The sequence below is a fragment of the Pelodiscus sinensis genome, chromosome 3 (genome assembly GCF_049634645.1).
Source record: "Pelodiscus sinensis isolate JC-2024 chromosome 3, ASM4963464v1, whole genome shotgun sequence".
In the NCBI taxonomy this organism is placed as follows: Eukaryota; Metazoa; Chordata; order Testudines; family Trionychidae; genus Pelodiscus; species Pelodiscus sinensis.
The window spans coordinates 105148605-105170700 of NC_134713.1; the positions used below are offsets into that span (position 1 = coordinate 105148605).

The following is a 22096-nucleotide window of genomic DNA, read 5'->3' on the forward strand; positions in this document are numbered from 1 at the left end:
TATGAATGTTAGAGTAGATTCTTCAGTCTTTTTATTGAGAACAACTTCACAAAATTATTTTTAGAAGAAAACAGGCAAAAACACATTGTTTGGAAAAGTTCAACTGCATTGACTATGCTTTCATTCAGCAGCATTAAGAAACTGGAAGCAAAGTTATTAGTGTCAGTACTTGTTTCATCCATTGAGATTGATGGATCTGGATGAATAGGGTGGTTAACAAGATGGGAATTTAGCCAGCATGCTATGTCTAATGAGGGAATTTAGTCTAATTCCTATTTAAAGTCAGGTTTGTGGTTTCTACTGCATATTTTAAACTGATGATATAGGGATGGGAGACAATGTGCCTTCCAGAAATCCTCAAAACACTTAGATCAAATGAGACTTTCTACAGGAAATTTCAGTGTTTTTATCATTTTACGTCTGCAGCAACTGAGTCAGTTCACAATACATCTCTGAGACAAATTATATGTCCAAGATTTTTCAATTCATAGTACTGAGTTTATTTATAATCCTGAAAGAAGAAATAAAAAATATTCTGGGGCTGGCTTGCATCTGCCGCTTACTACAGCAGTGCTCATACAAAGAAGCCCTCTTATGCTGAAATATTTCAAAATGTACAGTATATGATACACAGAGTGGATTTAACATAAATTCATGTGTAACTAATTTGAATACTGCTGAGATTTAAAATTTAAATTTCAAGTTGTATTTGCTTTACAGTGGATAGGGTATTCAGGACCTCAGATAGGCATCTCTATTATTTTAAATAAAAAAATTCATAAGATGGTATATGCTTGTGGGGTATTTCATCATCATTAGCACATGTTTTCTTTCTGTAATGCACAAATAGAGAAAATATTTTTAAAAAGTATTGCTTTTAGGCAGGATATAAGCCAAAAAGAGGAACATTTAAAATCTACTACAGAAATTGCACAGGATCTTTTCTTACCATCTTTAAAGAGGAAAGACTTTTATTTAAATAACCCCTTTTTTAAGATACAGCTTGGACTTGAATCATTCCCACCATTTCTTGGATGAACAAATTGCTACTTTAACAAAGTAGCGAGGGGATCTTGTAACCCCGGGAGGACAATTTTTGATTATGCTGCCCCAGCAAAGAGGTTCTAGTATGGGAAATACAACAAATATAGAATGTATCTATACTAGGCTTAAAAAAAAAACTGGACTTAATTGATAGTTACCTCAGATTGGGTATCAAACATTTGTGAAGGCTGAGCCCTAGGTCTTTCCTACAAATGAAAAGGTGTTGGCTAATGTATATAACAGCCTCGTGTAGATTAGGGGCATATGTTAAAGTCACATAGGGTATGTCTACACTACCCTCCTAGTTCGAACTAGGAGGGTAATGTAGGCATACCGCACTTGCAAATGAAGCCCGGGATTTGAATTTCCCGGGCTTCATTTGCATAAGCGGGGCGCCGCCATTTTTAAAACCCCGCTGGTTCGAACCCCGTGCAGCGCGGCTACACGGGGCACGAACTAGGTAGTTCGAACTAGGCTTCCTAGTTCGAACTACCATTACTCCTCATTCTACGCTTATGCAAATGAAGCCCGGGAAATTCAAATCCCGGGCTTCATTTGCAAGTGCGGTATGCCTACATTATCCCGCTAGTTTGAACTAGTGGGGTAGTGTAGACATACCCATAGCCTTGTCTAAACTAAGGATATGTCTGCACTACCAAGTTTTGACAACAACACTTAGGTCAGACACCCAAATGTCAACAAAACAAAAATGGCTATAGGGTGTTTACACTTGTTCCCTCTGTCAACAGATCATGTCCTCAGTGGAAGCACCATCACTGACAATGTGAGCGATGCATTGTGGGTACGTATGCCACACTGCAGTGTTGTGGGAAGGCAGAGCTGATTCAGCACATCTTGGGATTCCCCCACAATTCTCCCATAGCAGCATCATAAGTAGCTCTGTGAGCTCTCTGTGCTAAGGAATGTCAAAGCAGCACAGTATCACTCCTCCTCCCCCTGCAGCAGCAGTCTGCCTGCCACAGTGTTCCTAGTGTAGAACAGGAGCATTCTAATCCTTTGCTCTTTGTTTGTTCCCCAAACGGAACAGCTCACTCTGCTGTCAGAAACTTCCCAGAGTGTTGAAAGGGGAGGGATGCATGCCTGCAGGCCAACAGAGATTAAAGCTGAGCACAGCCATCAGTGCAGGCATTGTGAGATACTGGCTGGAGTCAGTTCTGTGGATAAAACAAACAGCAGTTTACACTGGCTCTTTGTTGACATTAAAGGAAGAGGAAAAGAAAAAAAGTGTTTTAAAGAGGTAGAAGTTTTTGTTGCTTAAACTGGTCGTTTTTCCCAACAAAAGTCCCATTTTAGTGTGTAGGCTTTCACTGTTTTGTCACCAAACGGCAGGTTTTGATGACAAAGCTTTGCAGTGTAGAACAAGCCTAAGCTATTAGCACTTGTTATCATTGTGATGGATTGCCCTCCCCTTGGATTCCACCTGAGCCTGCTTGTTACACCAGCCTGGGCTTCCTTTCATAGTCGTGCTGAGCTGGTCCCTCAAGCCTCCTCCAGCACATACACAGGTAGTAAGACACAGAGATTGAAATCAGTACTGCATAAGAAGGCTTTAGCTAGAGAATTGCCCAGCACTCGAGTGCAACACTCCTTCTGTTTTAACTTGTACTGCACAGAGAACTGTATAGTGTAAACTCATTAAAATTCACCCCCTCCTAACTATGCACAGTCTGCCTCCATCCCACTCCTTCCATTATGAATTCCACAAACTGGTTTTTGAGAAAACAAAACAAGTTTATTAACTACAAAAGATAGATATGTGATTATAAGGGACAACAAACAGATTAAAACAGGCTACTCAACAAATAAAACCAAAACACAATATAAGTTGAAAAATATAAAACATGTGATTACAAGTAGTAATTCCTCACCCTAACTATTGTTTTTAGGCAGATCGCAGAGGTTCTTCAAGGCAAGTTGCTCTTGCTTGCAGTTTAGACACCAGATATTTCTTTCATGGGCCAGACACCTTCTCAGCCCAGGCCCAATCTTTCTCCCCTCCACCCGTCTTTTTCTTGGATGTTCACAGCAGTCATCATGGGGGGATTCTGTGAAGAATGAACCCTAATTATCTCACTTCCCTGTCTTAAATAGGCTTTACACATGCTGGAATCCTTTGTTTTCCAATGTGTGTCTCTTCCTGCCTACCCTGGAAAATATTGGTATTTTATTATGGAGTCTTGTATCAGATTACTTTATCACATGACCCTGCAGCATCAAAGCAGCCATTAGTCAGAGATGGGTTGTTTGTAGCATTCCAGGAAAGCTTCTAAAAAAGCTAGGAGATTAGCATTTTCGAATTGCTCTTCCTAATAGTCCATTGACTTGTTCCCATCTAGCCATCCAGACTGATTGTATTATGTCTTGCAGGCTTTCCCCAGATAGAAACACTGTTGTAGTGCAGATGTATAGTTAATATTCCTAACTTTAGATACCAAACTGATACAGACATGCAAATAGGATAATCATGTTCAGTAAATCATAACCTTTCCAGTGATATCTCACAAGACCCATCTTACATAAAACACATCTTGGTTATGCCATATTCATATAATAATATCTCTATTAAGAATATGGGTGTGCAGCATCACAATCATAGCTTTCCATCCTTGTTTAGGCTTTACACAAGGTCTTATGGTAAGGTTCAAAAGTTGGTTGCCCGGAACTTACGTTTGTGTGAAAGTCCATACCACCTTTACAAAGATGTTAACTTCTTCGATTTAAGTTGTGTAGTGTGGACAGTACAACTTTTGGAGTACAGAAGCCCCTCGAGTGGAGGTATCCTTTGGGATGTTTTGAAATATCAGTTCCCCCTGTCTACTGTGTGTGCTAGTCACCTTGGAGATTGAAGAGTCAGAGTAACTACAGCTGTTGACCACTATCCATTTCTGGACAGATTTTCTGTTACTAGGGTGCCTCTGCTGTGAATAATGATGCCAAAAATAAATATACCCTGAGGTAAATCAAACCCAAGTCCTTGTAAAAATCTGCCACTGCTCCTTCCTAAGTTGAAAAAGATATCTAACCACATTTGTTGTGACTTGCTCAGAAATTCAGAAACCAGGCAATGAAACAGAACAGTGAACTGTCACCTAGAATTCATTTGACTGACTTACATTTAAAGCGACATGGGTTACATCTGTCAGCTTTGGTCTACTGCCACAGTTCTATTTGTTTTAATGTACAGAAAGAAATTATTGAAATTCTTTCTTTGAAAGCTCTGCCATAAAACATTTTAAAACATATTTTTTCTCATGATTCAAGAAAGAATCAATGAAAGAGCTAATATACAGGCTCGTTTCTATTGGTTTTAAAGCTAAGGCAATACAAATCAAGGTCATGTACATCTTACAGAAGCCATACATTTTAATATATCTGAAAAGAAAAATGGCTTGATATTTTTGCACTTAATATTCATCCTGCCAACATACTGTAAGACAGTGGGGAAGGGTAATTTTGGAAGAATGATTCAGATTTCTATGATTGCAGACAGATCTTCAACACAGATTTGCTTTAAAATGTACAGGTTTGTAACTCCCTTAACTGGGAATCCCTGGTCTGATGACATCTGTGGTCTGACATGGACCAGAAAGCCCATGAAGAGAGAGGTTTGGAGGAGGGGGCAAGAGTGCTGTAAGAGGCACCAGTGACACAGCTGGGAGCCCAGAGCGGGGGGGGGGGGGGAGGACGGGCAGCATAGCAGGGCGTTCTGGTCCCAGTGAAGCTCCCTGGCCCCAGCAGGAGGAGCTCCAACCCCAGCAGCAGCTAGGGAGCTCTGGCACTGTCCTCAGAGCTCCAGCCACGTTCTGGCTCCAGAGGCCGGGGAACTACAGCATCAGCCCAGAGGCAGCCAGGGAGCTCTGGTCCAGGCAGCAGAGCTCCAGCCCTGGCCACGGAGCCGGGGGGCTGCGGAGCTGCCCTGGCTGCACAGTTCTGGCTGTGGTGCTCCAGCCCTAGCAGTAGCAGGGCCAAGGAGAGCCCTGGGGTGCTAAGGCAACAGTGGAGGCAGGCTGGAGCCCTAGCCCAGTGACAGCACAGCCATAAGGGGAAGGGAGGACCTTCCTCATCCAGCAAATTCTCTCTTTCGGAAACAATCCGGTCCTGAGGGGGTGCCAGACCAGTGAGGTCCAACCCGTATAAGAAATCTCCAAAGATAGGTCACATCGTCAGAACAGACCATGACTAATATTGGAGTGAACACCTGGGAATCACCTGACTTTGCATGTAGGTGAGTGATGCAGCACTGATGATCTAAACATTAAAAAAAAAAAATTTGGACTCCTAAAATCATGTATTAGCTTAAATATCATGCCGTCTCTTTTATAATAACTGTGGGGGTATTCATCTTTGGGATTTTGAGCCATTGGGGTTCAGTTGGATCATGTTTTCAAGATTTTCTCCATACGTGTCATATTCTGGGTGCAGTCTAATGGGGAAATGGTTGAGTCATCACTTGTCTTGCAACCTCGAGTTCATCACCAGGCTTTGCTGTTGTCTCTTCCAACATTGCCACTCAAAAATAGCCGATCAACATGCAGGTCATGCCCGGAGTATTTATATAGCCACAGCCCTGGTCCGGCAACTCTGCCCTCAATAGCTGGTTAGCAGCATACAGCCACACTCTGGCTTCTCCCAGCCTCAGTTACTATCTGCAGAGTGATGCCAGTACAGTCCTAGTCTTGATAATTTCCCAAAACGTGTGTTCTTTGCTATTAGAGAGCCAGTGTTCTGGAAGGGGTCGAACTGGAGCCAACAAACAATTCAGTTTGAACACAACGCTGGATTAGTTTTTATTAAAAAAATAAGTTTAACTACTGAGAGAGATTTTTTAAGGACAAAGGTATCAAAGTCAGAGATGGTTACAAGAAAAATAAAGATAAAACTCTTCCTAGTAGCTAAAGCTTAACAAACTAGAGTTGGTTCAAGATAAAATCTTTACCTCATGATCCCAGCAACAGGGCTGACTAAATTCTCAGGTCAAATATGCTCCCCAAGTTTAGTTCCTTTGTTGTCTTAGGTGAAAGAGAGAGAGAAAGAGAACCTCTGGGATATATTTACCCAGGCTTTTATAGTCCAGTTGCTTTTTGAAATGCACTTTCTTGAAGGTTACCCTGAGATAAAGTTCCTTCCAGTTGTGAGGAGAAACAAAGAAGTCCAGTGGTGAAAGTGGTTTTGAGGTGGTGTGTGTTAAAATCAGATCTATTTGTACCTCCTACCTTCCAAAGAATGACCAAGTGACTGATGATTGCCATTCAATTTTAACATCTGCCCAGTGGTGTCAGCTTGCCCTTTGTCTTGGAGAAACAGTCCCCGCCCCCTCCGCATTTGACTGGTAAACACATTTCAGACATAGTTTCATGTTTTTATATTCATACATATGTTGCTACAGACTTTTCACCATACTGTTGGCCAGTGAGTTATTAGCTTTCAAATGATTCCTCACAAGCCATGTTCTGTACATAGATTATTACAACAGGGTGTAAGGTGCAAATACAGGGATGCATTTGGGTCATACATGAGAGTTAGCAACTTCCTTTTGTGTGTGTATGTATGTGTGGGGAACAACAGAGAACGAAAGCAGAAATTCTCATGTAATCACAGGATTCTATGAGTTGATTCTGCCAGAAAAACACCAAATAACATGAGACTCGCATTAAAATCGGGAGAGTAGGCAACTTAGGCATGGTAGGTGATTGTGATGGTAGTTGGAACAGCAAAATGTTTTAATGTAAATTAAGTCCAAAAGACATGTACACACGGGCATGCAGAACTGCCAGTGCCCCTGCAGTTGCAGGAGTTTGAGGAGCCCTGATACCTCTTAAATTAAAAAGATGGAAAAGAACAGTGATGGCTGGTGCCCAAAATAATGGTGGGGCTGTAGGTAACAACATTTATTTTCCTTCCTGTATACACTACCTACCCTCCTTTGCAGACTGACCATATTTTTGAAGAGAAAATATGGAAACACAATGGGGGAAGGCGTGAGGTAACAGAAATGTTTTAGTGAACAACAAATTCTGTTTGGTGAGGAAGTGGGAAGAAAAAGCTCCCTCATCCCGACCTTTGCTTTCAAATGAATAGCCATAGCATTTTTACTGTAGTACTCATTTCTCCATCAACCCTTGGCTTTTCACATCTAGTCCAAATTTCTTTGTCATCAGCCCACCTTTTTGTCTGCTTGCACCTTCCACACATGGACCATTGGTTCTCCCACATCCTCATTCATAAATGGCTTGTTTCCCATTGCACTCAATCCTTCCGACCTAACTCATCCACCCAGCAGCTTATGATATTCTCAGTTACCTCCAATCTAACACCTACTCCATTCTTTCTAGAAACATGGTCTAGTCCCAAAATGAGAAACCCTTCTTTTGTTTTGAAATATAAAATACAGTTTTGAGATCCCTTTTCTCTTGGCCACATCAGCTTGGAGGGAAGTGGTATTCTCTCCAACTCAATCAGAGCAGGACACATTGAAGCTGGTGAACAGATTTAACTTCCATTCATCACAACAGCTAAAAGTGCAGTACTCACACACTGGACAGTAATCACATTTTCTCATTATATTGGAAAGGTCTGTTTAACCCAGGTTAATGTCTCTCACTTATTGAGAAGGATGCAAAATTATCTGAGGGATCATGTAAGGACTAGCAGTGAAGTGAGACTTGAAAACTTCCTTTGGAGAGAGACTCATATTTATCTGAAGCAAAATGCAGGACAATGTAGCACTTTAAAGACTAACAAGATGGTTTATTAGATGATGAGCTTTCATGGGCCAGACCCACTTCCTCAGATCAAATAGTGGAAGAAAGTAGTCACAACCATATATACCAAAGGATACATGTGCGAGTTTCTTCATATGTATCCTTTGGTATATATGGTTGTGACTACTTTCTTCCACTATTTGATCTGAGGAAGTGGGTCTGGCCCACGAAAGCTCATCATCTAATAAACCATCTTGTTAGTCTTTAAAGTGCTACATTGTCCTGCATTTTGCTTCAACTACCCCAGACTAACACGGCTACATTTCTATCATATTTATCTGACTTTATCTTTTCCAGGGTCTGATAGTTTACATTTATTTCTAAGGTCTATTATTTTACATTTATTTAGACACAAATAAAGCAAAGGAGGTGATGAACATATCACAATGATTAGGAAACAGTGCAAGAAAATTAACAATGAATCTCTAGTTGATATTTCCACCAACTATTGATTTATGTCAATTACTCATGAGCCCATCTGCTGGCTGCTGTCAAAATAGCCTATTCTTTATGATGTACAATGCTAGCCATGTCTAGGGATTCCTTATTTATCTCAGTAAAATTAAGTGTGATAGTGATAACTCTAGCCAACTGTTTATATTGTATGTTTCCCTTGATACTGGCCAGACGGCAATTTATTTAGTGTTTCTAGGGTTGAATTAGCAAAGGAAATGGATAATTCTGGTTAGACAGGAACCCCCCTGGGTTGATCAAAATGAGGTAAAACTGAGTTAAAATATGTAATAAGTCAGCTTTCCTGAAAACCTACAGACACTGTTCATTTTCTTGGTGTTTGTGACCTTTTTTTAAAAAATGAAAGAACTCTAGCTTCTGTGGCTTCAATACTCTTTCTTAAATTAAACTTATATTTTGATAGATTGGGAGGTTTTGAGTGCTCAGAAATAAGTAGTTTGATCCTGCGAAATGCTCACCAACCCGTCGGGGTTCAGGCTGCCCTCAAAATTATTAAGATCAGGGGGATCGCCACTCTCATTTGAATTGAGATTATTCAGTGATCATAGCAGTGCTCAGCGTTTTGCAAGCTCAACGCTTTGCAAGTTCAGAGCACTTGCATACATTGTTACATCCAAGGGAGTAATGTACATCAGTCAGAACAGTTCAGACTCTTTGTGGTTCATTTTATGTTAAAAGCTTTATAGAAGTGGCATCCTCATAATTGGTTTGGTTACAGTGATTTAGCCATTACAATGATGATTCATGTCTTAATTTACAGCATTGATTATTCCTTTGCTCATCTACTCCTTAAATGTGTACCTGTTGTTTGTGATAAGCTTCTTTCTGCCCAGACTCCCCATTTTCATGTTGATTTCCTCAGGCTTTTAAAGAAAAAGAAACATTAAACCTCTTTTGTATTGAGAAGGACATTAAGGACTTGAGCTCTGATTTATTTAGATGTTATGCCGAAGGCCATATATTAGTGCTATTAGTATTGCGTTACATTAGCGCTTAAAGTGGTTAATGGAAGTTATTAAATTTTAGTTTTTTTACTATGATTTAATCTGGACATGCAGTTTTTGCTGATCCATACTTCTTTAAGATTTATTGCCCAAATTAGTAGTATAGATTGCCTCGTTCAAAGCAAGCATGTGTATGAAAGATCTGTAACCACATAAGTCACCATAGATGTAGGCGAAACCATTTTAGATCAGCAGCACAAACTCTCCAGATGAAAGATTGTATGTTGCCTCCTGCCCACTTCTCCCACCCCCATTGTTAGAGATCACAAATGCTATAAAGTGCTTGGGTCTCTGTTTATATTTAATATTTCATTGTTTATTAGTATTAGTCACATAAATCTGTTAAAGTAACAATATTATGACACAAAATAATACAATTAAACTACAAGTTAAATGTGTGGTTGTATTCTATGGTGAACCAAAACCAAACAAACAAACAAACAAAAAAAGTGAATTACAGGAAGATGGTTATCCTTGGATTTTTAATGTAGTCTTTCATTATTTATCTCAAAACCCAAAAGTCATATTTGTTAACAAGTGTGGAGAAGACTGATCATGAGTCATTTGTACTATTGAAAATCAACACGATAGTGACAAATATTAAGCATTCCCAACTCAAATAGGAATACTGAGGACAAGAAAGAAATGTGAATAAAACTGGAACAATGAAAAAAAAATCCCATGTCTCAAAACATGGACAGAACTTGGAATAGCTACATTTGAAAAATAAGACTGATTAAAAAGATTGTTGGCTTCTTATAAATCTATTATACATAAACATGAAAACTTACGATGCACACCAAACAAAATGTTAATGCTATATGACACAGGCAACTACCTACTGTCTCAGTAAGGAATGCAGTTGGGTGACAAGGGCCTGGGAGGACATTCCTATGTTCCACTGATGCTCCACTGCTATGTTAGCCAACAGAGGCAGTTGCCAAAGAATGTAACTTAGAACAGAACTGTAGACAGTTATCAATTACACTTAGATACTGTCACATTGCTAGGCCAGAATAGTCAGAATGCAAAATCCTCCCTTAACTGTACTGTGTTGGACTATAACATGGGATCTGGGCCATGATGTTTTTAGTGATTAGGCTAATAATTGCTAATGTTAGAGAATTTTAAAAAACATAAATCAGTGCATTACAACTAAAGTTTGTAGTATTTTCATTCGTAATAAATTGACCCTCACAAATAATCTGTGTTCCAGTGTGGCAGATACTACAAAATTCCATACAGCTGTCAACAGATTTTGAAAGATAAAAGAAGTCTAGAAAAAAGTTGTAATAAATATAAGCAACATTACTAAAGGAGCATTCTTGTGGCTTTCAGAATATACAAGTAATGATAGCAAGAAGAACATACTAGGAGGTTATGTGATAATGTGAAATAACATTAATCATGATTTTGTTTTATGGCAATAAAATGTAGACTATTCTCTTTTAAAAAAAATCAATTAGGTCATTTTATGGAAAAATTTTACATGTTGTGTATAGGGTAATCTTGTTTTTTAACCTTCTAAAATGTAACTTAAAGCTGCAAGTCATTAACGAATTTTTTTCATTTGACTCCTGATGCAAACTTCCAGCTTGTGCCAATCTTTATGTATCCCTAGAAATATGGTTTCATTACAGAAAAATTGTTATAAACCAAGCTAAGGCATAAGGATCTTGTGCAAAAACGGGGTTTTGAGCAAAAAGGAAACGTCCATGCTGCTTGTTTTTGTGTAAAAACCTCTTGCGCAAAAACGGACCAGAAGAGATTATGCAAATGAAGTTCAAGAAAATGCTAATCTACGCTTCATTTGCATTGCCTCTTCTAACAAAGTGCGTAGTATAGCCATAGCCTGAGATTTTTTTCCACTTCTTGATTGCCTGGTAAATGGTAAGGATGGGTGCTTATATCCCAACAGTATCCATACTCTGGGTACAGAGAACACATGCATTCTCCCTTTGAATGTATCTGTATTTGAGGAAAGTGTGATTATTATGGAGGTGTTTTTAAATGACTTCATTTTAAGGAATCAATTAAAACAGTGCTTTCTGTTAACTCTGTTTTTTATGGTTATCAAAAAAGTAAATTTAAATCCATATTGAAACTCCCAGGATTATATTTTTCATATTTGCTTTATCTGTTGTTAAATAGTTAAACTTCCTGAATAATTTGAGTTATTTATTAATAAATCTTTTATAATAGCAGTATAGATGCATTTTTGTGCTTCAGTCAACAAATTTTGAACAAAGATTCACATCCTGTGGCACCAGCAGAGAAAGGCACTAGAAAAACTTTCCATTATTACTGGGTTTACTCAGTTCCTCATTGATTGATTATAGTACGGTATCACCTAGGAGTTGTGAAGACAAATAACAAGGAAAACGGACCCTGTGCCAGAGAGCTAACGGACTAGGTGACAGACAGGATGCAACAGATGGCCAAAACAGATAGGGAGTGGCTTGGGAGGACGATGTAACAATAAAATGAACAGAAGAGTGGAGAAGCAGAAGTCACAGCTCCACTCTTATTTATGTACTAGCCTCTGAGGAGAACATTTAGCTATCCTGATAATACTTTAAATTTTGAATCGCAGCCAGACTGCTGGTCCCTCATGAGATGTCTGCTTTTTCCCCCACCTCATATTAATGTGTGAGATGGATGAGAAAATAAAGAGTACTAATTCAAAAACTGACACTGATGAAAAAATAGTATATGGTAATTTTGCATTTGAGTTTGTGCCAGGGCAAGGGCCAGGGCCAGGTTAAGGCCTCTAAGTTCTTAAATAGACCATGATGTAGAACCTCCACAGTCATAGCCCTGTGCCCACTTGGAGTGACAAAGGCAAAGGTTCCCTCCATTTCTAGAAAGATTGGGGGACTGCCATGGAGCTCTCTTAGTCTCTCACACCACCATCCTAGAGTGGCATTAGCAACATGTGATGCTGGCGGATGAGGTGCCAGTTCAGGCCAAGGCCCATAGGCCTGAATGAAATATTGTCCAATGCATAGTGGGAAACTATTATGGCTCACCCATGTGTTAGAACTGGTAAAATAGGTACTAGATTTACAACAATGTGTTTTAACTTTATAGCATGCTTGTAGGTAGCTGCATGAGTTATTCACTTATAAATATCTGTATCCCATGTGATAAGGTAATCATAGAATCCTAGAACACTAGAATTGGAAAGGATCTCGAGAGCTCATCGAGTCCAGTCCCCTGTCCATTCCAGAACCTGCTACCAATTGGTTAGTGTCCTTTATACCAGTTCACAGCACATGAGGGGTTCTCTGAGTAAAACAAAAAAGAAAAAAAGAGGAGAGAGGATCTTCTATATGGGCAAGGAATTCAAGTGCATTCCAAGAAAGGCAAACATAGCCTGTTTCTCAGACAGTCTTTCTGGATCCAGCTCTTTGAGCTAGGTCTATCAAGGTCAATTGTCCTTTAGTGGGGTATGTCTCCAGCCCTGCCTTTTCAGATGTACAGGTTCACACAGCTGGTCCATGCAGCTTAGAACATGACTGTCTGGCCTATGACTGTCTCCATCTCGGCTGACCTGACTCAGTTGTTGGCAGTGTGAGGTGAAGCAGTCCTTTCCTTTTTTTTTTTTTAAATGCCACCACTCAACCCTGCACGGAAGAAGCCTTGTCAGTATGCTTCATTCATGTTGAAGAGGCCCAGAAGAGCTGGTTAGCCTCCTACTCAGGAGAGGGAGGGCATGTCCCCTCACATAGAGCTGACCCTGTTTTATCTTTGGAGTGGTAAGCGACCTCTTACAGATGATACATTTTTCTGCCTCGTGGTGACCATTTGGTGCAGTTCTGTGTTTGTGTCTCTTACCATAGGCCAGGAATGGGAAACTTTTTTTGGGTCGGGAGCCACTGACCGACAGAAAAATCAGACGGGCCACACACCACACAAGCGAGAAGCAAAAAAGAAAACCCTTTTTGACATGGCCCCCAACTGAGAAGGAGAAAGACACTCCCTACATTCCCTTCTCACACCAGAGCCTAGGGGAGCCCAAGCTAGTAGATTTTGTGTTCTCTAGCCCCACGCTGGAGCAGTAGGGGGGTTGGAGCATCAGCATGGGCTCCCCAATGCTGGGGGGCGGGTTGAGCCTTGGGGGCCAGATCCAGGCAAGCCTACGGTTCCCCACCCCTGCCTTAGGCACTCATGCTAATGAGTGATGAGATTTCTTTATACTCTTGCGATATTCTCAGAAGCCAAAGTGTAAACTTGTTTCATCCTTGAAATGTGTAAAGACCAGTTCAGAAGCTGTCCCTGTGCATCATCATCATTTCATCTGTGTATTTTCTGAGCTTTGAACAGAGCTGTAATCCTCCAGCACTGTTTTTATTATGCCATCTTGGCTTTTCAGGCTTGCCTCCTTCCCCTTTTCACATCAGTAGCTCAGCTTAAGTGAGAAGTATCTCCCCAGGTTTGACATTAACCTCAGAAGAGACAAGTTCAACAGCTATGGTTACTGCATAGCTAAATGCTGCTCTTTTGGGCCCTAGCAAACAAGTAACTCAAGGTGGTAACATCTTTTCAGAGGGGATCCTGATGGTATCAGAGACCCCATTACATTTTTCCCATTAAATTTAAAATTGTTATGCTTGCCCTAATATTGACCACCTCCTTGAGGCACAGATATGGCTTTGTAATTAGCCTCATAGTATTGTCAAAATATAATGCAAAATATGTGTTCCTCAGTAGAATTTAAAAACATTTGCTCTGCAGCAGTCTCAGTCTCACATGGCCTGAGGAGAGAAGTTATGCTTTCCCAAAATGGGATCTTCTGATGAACGTTGTACAGTGATGTCCTCTAGGTCAGTAGCTCTCAAGTAGGAGTATTATTCATCTAGATATTTGCCTAGTTTTACAACAGGTTCTGTACTAGTGAAGTCAGTACAAACTAAAATTTCATACTTGTTTGAAATGTAGAGTAGAATACAGGCAGTCCCCGAGTTACGTGGATCCGACTTATGTCGGATCCGTACTTATGACGGGGCTTTTCTCGCCCCGGAGGACGCGGGCGGCGAGACCGCCCAGACGCGCCACGGTCCCGCCGCCCGTGTCCTCCGGGGCGAGAAAAGCTGCTCCGCATCTCCCTTGTCTGCTGCTCCCCTCCCCGCCCCAGCAGACCAGGGAAACGCGGACCGCCCAGACGCGCCGCGGTCCCGCCTCCCGGGTCCTCCCCGGCTTTGCTCTGCGTCTCTCTGGTCTGCTGGGGGAGGCCCCCAGCAGACCTACCCGGCAGCGCCCCAGCTGCTCTGTGCCAGGCGTCCAGATTCAGCTGCTGTTGAAACTGATCAGCGGCTGATTCCAGGAAGCCCGGGGCAGAGAAACTCTGCCTGGGGCTTCCTGTAGTCAGCCGCTGGTCAGTTTCAGCAGCGGCCGAATCTGGATGCCAGTTCCGACTTAAGTACAAATTCAACTTAAGTACAAACCTACAGTCCCTATTTTGTACGTAACCCGGGGACTGCCTGTATTTATATTTTAGCTGGTGTATTTTATAATTATATGTTAAAGGAGAAAGTAAGCAGTATTTCAGTAACAGTGTGCTGTCATGCTTTTGTATTTTATGTAGGATTTTGTAAGTAAGTAGTTTATAAGTGAGGTAAAACCTGGGGATATGCAAGACACCTCAGACTCTTGAAAGGGCTACAGTGGTCTTGAAAGTGTGAGAGCCACTGCTTGAGGTAACTGGGCTGAAGTTTTAGATGTGAAATAAAGCAAAGAAGAAAATGCTTGTTTCAGGTAGCATTGTTAATGAGCAAGAATTGATTTACCTAATGTATAGCATGTATGGAGAATCTATTTAATAAATGAAAAATACATAATAGGGCTTGTAAAAGATATTGGATTAAAAAATTGCAGGCTGAAATATTTTCGGGTCCTATGTCAGCAAAACACATGCTTAAATCCATGCCTATTCAGCAAAGTACTCAAAGCATTGTGGCAGGCCTTGCCCAGCCTGGCTGGAGCAGCCCCTTCTATGGTCTGGTGGGCGGGCTTTGCCCAGCCCAGCCAGAGAAGCCCCCTGCCTTTGGTATGGGGTGACAAGCCCTGCCTAGCTGGCTGAAGCATCCCCCAGCTTGGTTCAACCAGGTTGTACCAGCCCATGGCACAGCGACCAGGCTGCAGCAACCCCCTACCCATAGCGTGATGTGGCAAGCCCACCCAGGCTGGAGCAGCTCCCCACCCATGGCACAACCCTATAATTTAACCCGTTCACTTTTGAAATGGGAATTTATATCCCTATTTACATGAGTTTGATTAGACTCAATGATTTGGAGTTTGAAGGATTTGTATCCCCATTGCCAATCCCCTGATAGAGCTGGAAGAGACCTCAGGAGGCCATTGAGTCCAGCCCCCTGTCCAAAGCAGGACCAATCCCAACTAAATCTACCCAGCCAAGGCTTTGTCAAGCCAAGACTTAAACACCTCTATAGATGGGAACTATATTTGCTCTTTTCCAATCTTCTGGAATCTCTCCCGATTTCTATGATTTTTCAAAGGTGATAGCTAAAGGCTCAAATGCCTCCGTTATCAACTCCTTAAGTATTTTAGGATACATTTCATCAGGACCTGGTGACTTGAAGACATCTAACTTTTCAATGTAATTTTTAAATTTTTAGTTTTAAATTTGATCTTCTAACCCTACCCCCATTTTCACTAGCGCTATGTATAGAGAGAACTCTTTTTACCTAATTTTCTTACTCCCACTTGCAAAACCTTTGTAGGAAAGGGCAGACTTTTGCCCCCAACAAAGTCTGTGATTGGTATGTTGAATACAGTTAAAATGTAAAAATGTCCATTGCAAAAAAGAGAGATTTTTGTTTTGAGATTATCTTTATAAATATTAATTATCTTAAATGTTCACTAATTGCTGCTGAGAAAGAAAAATGTTAATTCTTAATCAATAATACAGCATCCTTGAGAATGTTTTACAAATTAGGAGTTCATTAAAGTCTCAGCATATGTTGGCAGCATTGGTTGTAACATGATAATTAGTTTGGATTTTTTTTAATCAGGAGAAGCACAGGCAATATTGGGTATGGAATTCTTGTCGAGCAGGAAGCTGTCCTATCCAGAGGTCAGAGAATGTGTGTCTTATTGCAATTAACTGTCTTGTGGCAGTTAATAACTGTGTACTGCTTGAATTTCATATATAAAATCCCTTGATTAGGAAACAAACTTTTTTTTCTTCAGTACAAGTTAACAAATGCATGTGAAATCCTTAGTATTTTTTTCTGATTAGTAATTTCACTGTTTAAAGACATGGTGATTAATAAATTGATGGGTTTTTTTTGAAGGTTAAGTTTTTTAAAGCACACAGATTTATTCATGCCACCTATCAATTACTTTGATATCCTTGGAATTAGCATTAAGGCTGAGGGTCTTTGAACTGAAAGGATTTCATTAATTGCGGGCAAAAGATATGAGCTCCATAATTCCTTTGGATGGAACTGTCATGAATCTTGAAGCATGGCATTGAGAGTCATTAGCAGAGTGCCATTCACTTTGGATCATCAGAAAAGGAGTTTGATGTGATTGCCTCAAGTAGAATACAGAAGGTCAGCTCGGGCCAATACCCTTAGCTAACAGCAATGTAGAAAGTTCAGAAAACTGCCTGACAGCTAGCCCCAATAATCCTGACTCTTGTATCTAGATGACTTGTTTCTTGGGAGAAACCTATTGTCAGCTGCCCAAGGCACTTAACATTTAAACTCCTAGAAGGATTTTATTTCTTTTATGAAGTGACACTTCTATAATATTTTACATGACTTAGCATTATTTTTAGAGGTCAGAGTAAGCTTCAGTTAGCAGGTTTAAAATCAAGAGGATAATCTACTCAGTATTTCTGTGTCTTTCATTTTTGTTTTTTTAACCTACTGTAGCTCTCATTTAATTTCATTTATTATTAAATATAAAAAAAAAATTCTGGCTCATGATGGACTGAAAACTGGAGCCAGTGAAGAATTTCTTAACTAAACATGTTTTGTTCGGAAATTCTAATGCAACAAAACAATAATGTTACACCAAAATAATCTGTTATAAAGAAACAGATTACCCCAGAAAATATCCCAGAGTCACCATCATAAGCCATTTTAAAATCAAGATTGGATGTTTTTCTACGATGTCTGTTTAGGAATTATTTTAGAAAGTTCTATGGATAGAGTTAGGGAGGTCAGACTAAATTATCCCAGTGGTCCCTTCTAGAGATGTACATTTTGATCAAAACAGTTAACTAGTTAAACAGTTAAAATTATATTGTCTAACTGGTTAACTGTTGGTGGGGGCAGGGCAGCCAGGCTGGGGGTTCTTACTGGGGCCGCTAAGACATAGACATCAGGTCTAGGTCTGCCCTGGTGGTGCTGCTGGGGCTGAGGCTGCCATGACTGAGGTACGGACGTTAAATTTAGCTTAATTAACTAATCAAATAGTCAGTGGGATTTCCATTGACTATTTGATTAGACGATACGGGAGTCTCTGCTTTTGAACTGTAGCAAGAACCCTTGGGGAACTGGCCCTGTGCTTCCTGCAGTGCCTGAGCATTTGAAATGTACAAGAACCTCAGTGAGGCTGTGTCAAGGCTGATTCCCCACTCTGTCATGAAAAATGCAGAAGTGGGGGCCTGCAAAAGTACCCCAAAACCTTCTTTCCAGACTTTGGTATAAAACTTCCCCCCAAAATCCTTAAAACCTAGATTTTGGGGATAAAAATCCGCTGCCACCACCCAAGTAATGGTAAGAATACCAGGGAAGAGATCACTTGGGAAATCTCAGCCCTAAAGTAAAACCAGGATACAAAAATTAACCAATACCAGCTTAATAAAAAAGAAAGAACTTTTATTATCATCACAATACTCCTCTTATAAGCATAATGACTAGACGGGAAAGTCACCAATTAATATACTCATGGGGGACTCCCATGGGCCAAAAACTTAGTTACAAAGAAGAGGAAAACCCATTTTCTAGATGCACAGACATCAGATTCCCATTCCCAAAACATAAAACAATAAAACCTAACAGATTTATCTAGACTTTGCCCCACTTACAGATAGTGAAGAGTCTTTTCTTGGAGAGGGACAGGTTGTTCGTCCCCCTCAGTATCTGGAGAGTCAACTGGCCAGAGGCAAAGGAGGGAAAAACCCAAAATTCCTTGGTCTCAGTTTGAAATACCTATCTGTATTTCTATTTGCTGACTGCTACCTGCCTAGGTACAGTTAACCCCTTAGTCCCCAGGCTGCTGCCCATCCCTCATGGTCATGACAGGCTCTTGTACATTTCAAAAGCAAGTCCTGCAGGGAGCATGGGGCCAGTCCCTGGCATGGGGTGCCTCAGCCTTTGAAATGTACAAAAGCCCCAGTGCTCTTGTATATTTCAAAAGGAATCCCCTCAGGGAGTGTGGGGCCACTGGGGGAGTCCCCCACTAGCTGCACGCTCCCTGCAGGGCTTTTGCTTTTGAAATGTCCAAGAGTCCCACCAGGGCTCTTATATATTTCAAAAGCAGAATTGCGGCAGAAGTGGAGCGAGCATTCTCCTTCACTCCCCACTCCTGCCCTTTCCTCACTGTGCCTCTTACCTCCCCTGTTCCTCCGTGGAGACAGTGCTGGGGGGAACTGGCTTTTAAGCTGGCTTTCCCCGGCACCGGCTCCAGCTCCCACTCTCTGACAGAGACAGCAATGGGGAGGATGTGACTAGTCATATCAGTAGTCGACTAGTTGCATCCCTAGATGGGGGCAGAAGCTGCTGTAGCTAGGGCCACCTGGGTTACATCTGGGGCCGCAGCCACTGTAGCAGGGCCGGTGTAGTGGGGCCACTGGGGTTGCGGTCATGCAGCCATGGGTGGCTAAGGCTGTTCTGACCCTGCAGGCTGAGGGCTGCTCCAGCTCCACAGCCAAGGTCCTGGGTTACCGCAACGCTGTGGGCAGGTAGATGCTCCAGTAGGCTGGGCCTTATCCAATTACTCAGTAAGCATGCAGGTAAGTCATATGCTTACCTGGTAACTGTTTAAACTTTAACGTTCCTAGTCCCTTCCGGGTTTGAAATCTATGAATTTTTGAAAAACTTCTGGCTCCACTGAAATGACTAACAAAGCTCCCTTAGACTTGAGGAGGAAAAGATATGAATGAGTATTTTTTGGTCTGAGCAAAGTAGGGAGATCAGTGTGGTACAGCTTTGAGAACAGTACAATTTATGCATCTCTTCCTTGAACACAAAGGTCCAGGGAAGAGACTGCATTTGGAGGCAGTTTCCAGTGCTCCCTCCAGGACTGGTTTGGTGCGGCACTGTCCTGTGACATTTAATGTGCATAATTTAGTGACATACTAGTTCAAAATTAAGAAGACTGAATACACCATTGAACCGATATTCCTTCCAGAGCAACAGAAAATGTTGTGGTGTATCTAACTAATTTATTGAAAAAAAAATCCTTTAAAAGATTACAAGTTAGATTAGTGATTTTTCATCTTCATGCAAAGAGAAGGGAATTTTTCTGTAGTAGTTTGCTCGGCTGGCATGACACATCTTTCCACATTAATTTCCTTTTAGCATGTTTTTGAGAAGGGCTTAGTTCTGGTTGCATAAAAATTCAAGCTTAGCCTCTGAGGGTTGGCAAATGTTTTGCAGTTATTTAAAACAGAAGTTAGGTCATCTACTCCTGGTCATAATTGTAACTTGGCTCTGAATGCTAGGAACTACTTTTCGTACCATTAGCATAAAAGGCACTTTCCCTCTTTAAGTGGCATTTTAGATTGTAGCAATATAATCTTTTAGAATATTCCAAGACTGTTAACTGTATCTCCTTGTCACAGTGACAAAGTGTCCCTCAAAATGTGTCCAGTTTCCATTCCTAAGCTGACTTTTGGATTTTACATTGTCCAAATGGTTCATCTGTCTGTCCTCTTTATATTAACAACATTTTTGATAGTTAATGGACTTTGGAAGCTTCTCCAGAATTTCCTTCCAAAGTATTGATTTTCCTACTGTCTAATTATCTAGGTTATTTGGGTCTGAGCCCATTAAAGCACTCTCTTCCACTTCCCTCTGTTCGTCAGTTGTGCCATCTCGGATTTTCTTAGATCTATACTTACTTATTGTCATGCAAATTATACCCATAACTCATCACCTTTAAACTAGCCCAATGACTCTGGTGTGCTGAGTTGATATAATGTACATACTGAAGAACTTGCAAGTCAAAGTAATCAGTGGCTAAATTTAACTCATATCTTCCTTTTAGTTGATCCGTTTTATTGCCTGCAGACTGTCTGTTTGAAACCCATTAGACTCAGCCCTTTTCCTCCTCTGTTTAATATGTACAATCACTCTGATATTAAATGTCATGTTTTACAAAAGTTGAATCCAGAAAAGGCAAAAAGTGTACTCAGATTTCCCTCCTCCCCCCTCCCTTTTTATGGCACTGATACAGTATTGGGGCACGTAGATGTGAGTCTCATTCTGACGACTCACAGATACTATTTTCATAGGGGAGAAGCAATTAGTTTTGTGTATGTGGGAAAAGGGTTTGATGATCCCCATTACACCAGTGAGCAAATGATACTGGGGATAATGAAATCTGGAATTAAGTTTGTGTCTAGGTATGTCTGTGTGGGAGAAACTGGTACACTGGGAGCAGAGGTGTAAGTAAAGCGGTGCAACGCTCTGGTAAGAGCCTGCTGGAGCGTTCCGCTGCAGGTGGAAGCACGCAGTGCAGCTTGCAGTGTGCTCTTCCATCTGGGCTTTTACTGACTCCCAGGATTTCTGCTCCAGGCTGCTGCTGGCAATCCCACACACCAAAGTAAGCAGCAGGCAGCCAGGTGAGGCAGGCAGGTTAAAGGGGCTGGCTGTGGTTGCACCATAGGAGGCATGCACAGCCAGCTGGGCTCCTGGTGTATCCACGACTATCCAGCTCCCTCTCTTGCTGGTTGCTGGGTAGCACGTGTGCAATGTCCAGCATGCACTGCTTCCAGCAGCCCCTGGTAAGAAGCCAGGAGAAGGGTGCAGCGGGCCAGAGGGTGGGGTGGTCTCACATTGCTGCTGCCCGTTTGCCTGCAGCAGTGCTACCACGCAACCTGCCCACAGCTCTTTGGAAGCAAACAGCAGCAGCGGGATAGGGACTCATCCACCAGCCAGATGAGATAAGCCTCCCCACACACCCCAGACCCCTGCCCTGATTCATGCACACACACACCCCACAGATCCCCAGCTCCTGCCCTGAGCCTTCGTAGGCTCCCAGCCTCCACTCTCCACTCCACACTTACATTTCTTAGAAGTTCTATTGCAAACTCCTCTCCCCTGAACCCTTTGGCCTGAGCGCCCTCTTCCCAGTGGGGTTAATACTTATAAGAAATGTACGTTACTTTCACCCCTGGCTGGGAGTGCTATAGGAAAACATCTATAATGAGAACTTGAATGCAGAAAAGCTTAGTGGCTTTTTTTGTGCTTGTCCACTTAGCCTTGTTGAGGACAGAAATCATTGAGGTCTTCCACAAATTACAAAGTGCAACATATATAATACCATAAAGGGAATTAATATATTGGAGTATTATCAGTTTTTCTAGTGAATACTGTTCATTGAGATGATTCTTTGATTTGAGGTGTATTTAAAAAAAATTGTCTTTTTTTCTTCAAAATATCCTTTCAGAGGACTTCTTTTGTAGCAACTCAAATCTGATTTGAATCTGGAGAGGAGAGGCATTAGTTGTAGAGACATCCAAAATAATTGAACAAGTGTCACTTCCTGATATTAAGAGATGTAAAAAATACCCAAGAACATTTTTTAAACATA

At 41.3% G+C, this 22096-nt stretch overlaps 1 protein-coding gene across 3 annotated transcripts in view; it reads left to right on the forward strand.

The window, feature by feature from the left end:
• SASH1 (SAM and SH3 domain containing 1) overlaps nt 1-22096 on the forward strand; it is an 843335-nt gene that overhangs the window by 292472 nt on the left and 528767 nt on the right. The window lies entirely within an intron of this gene.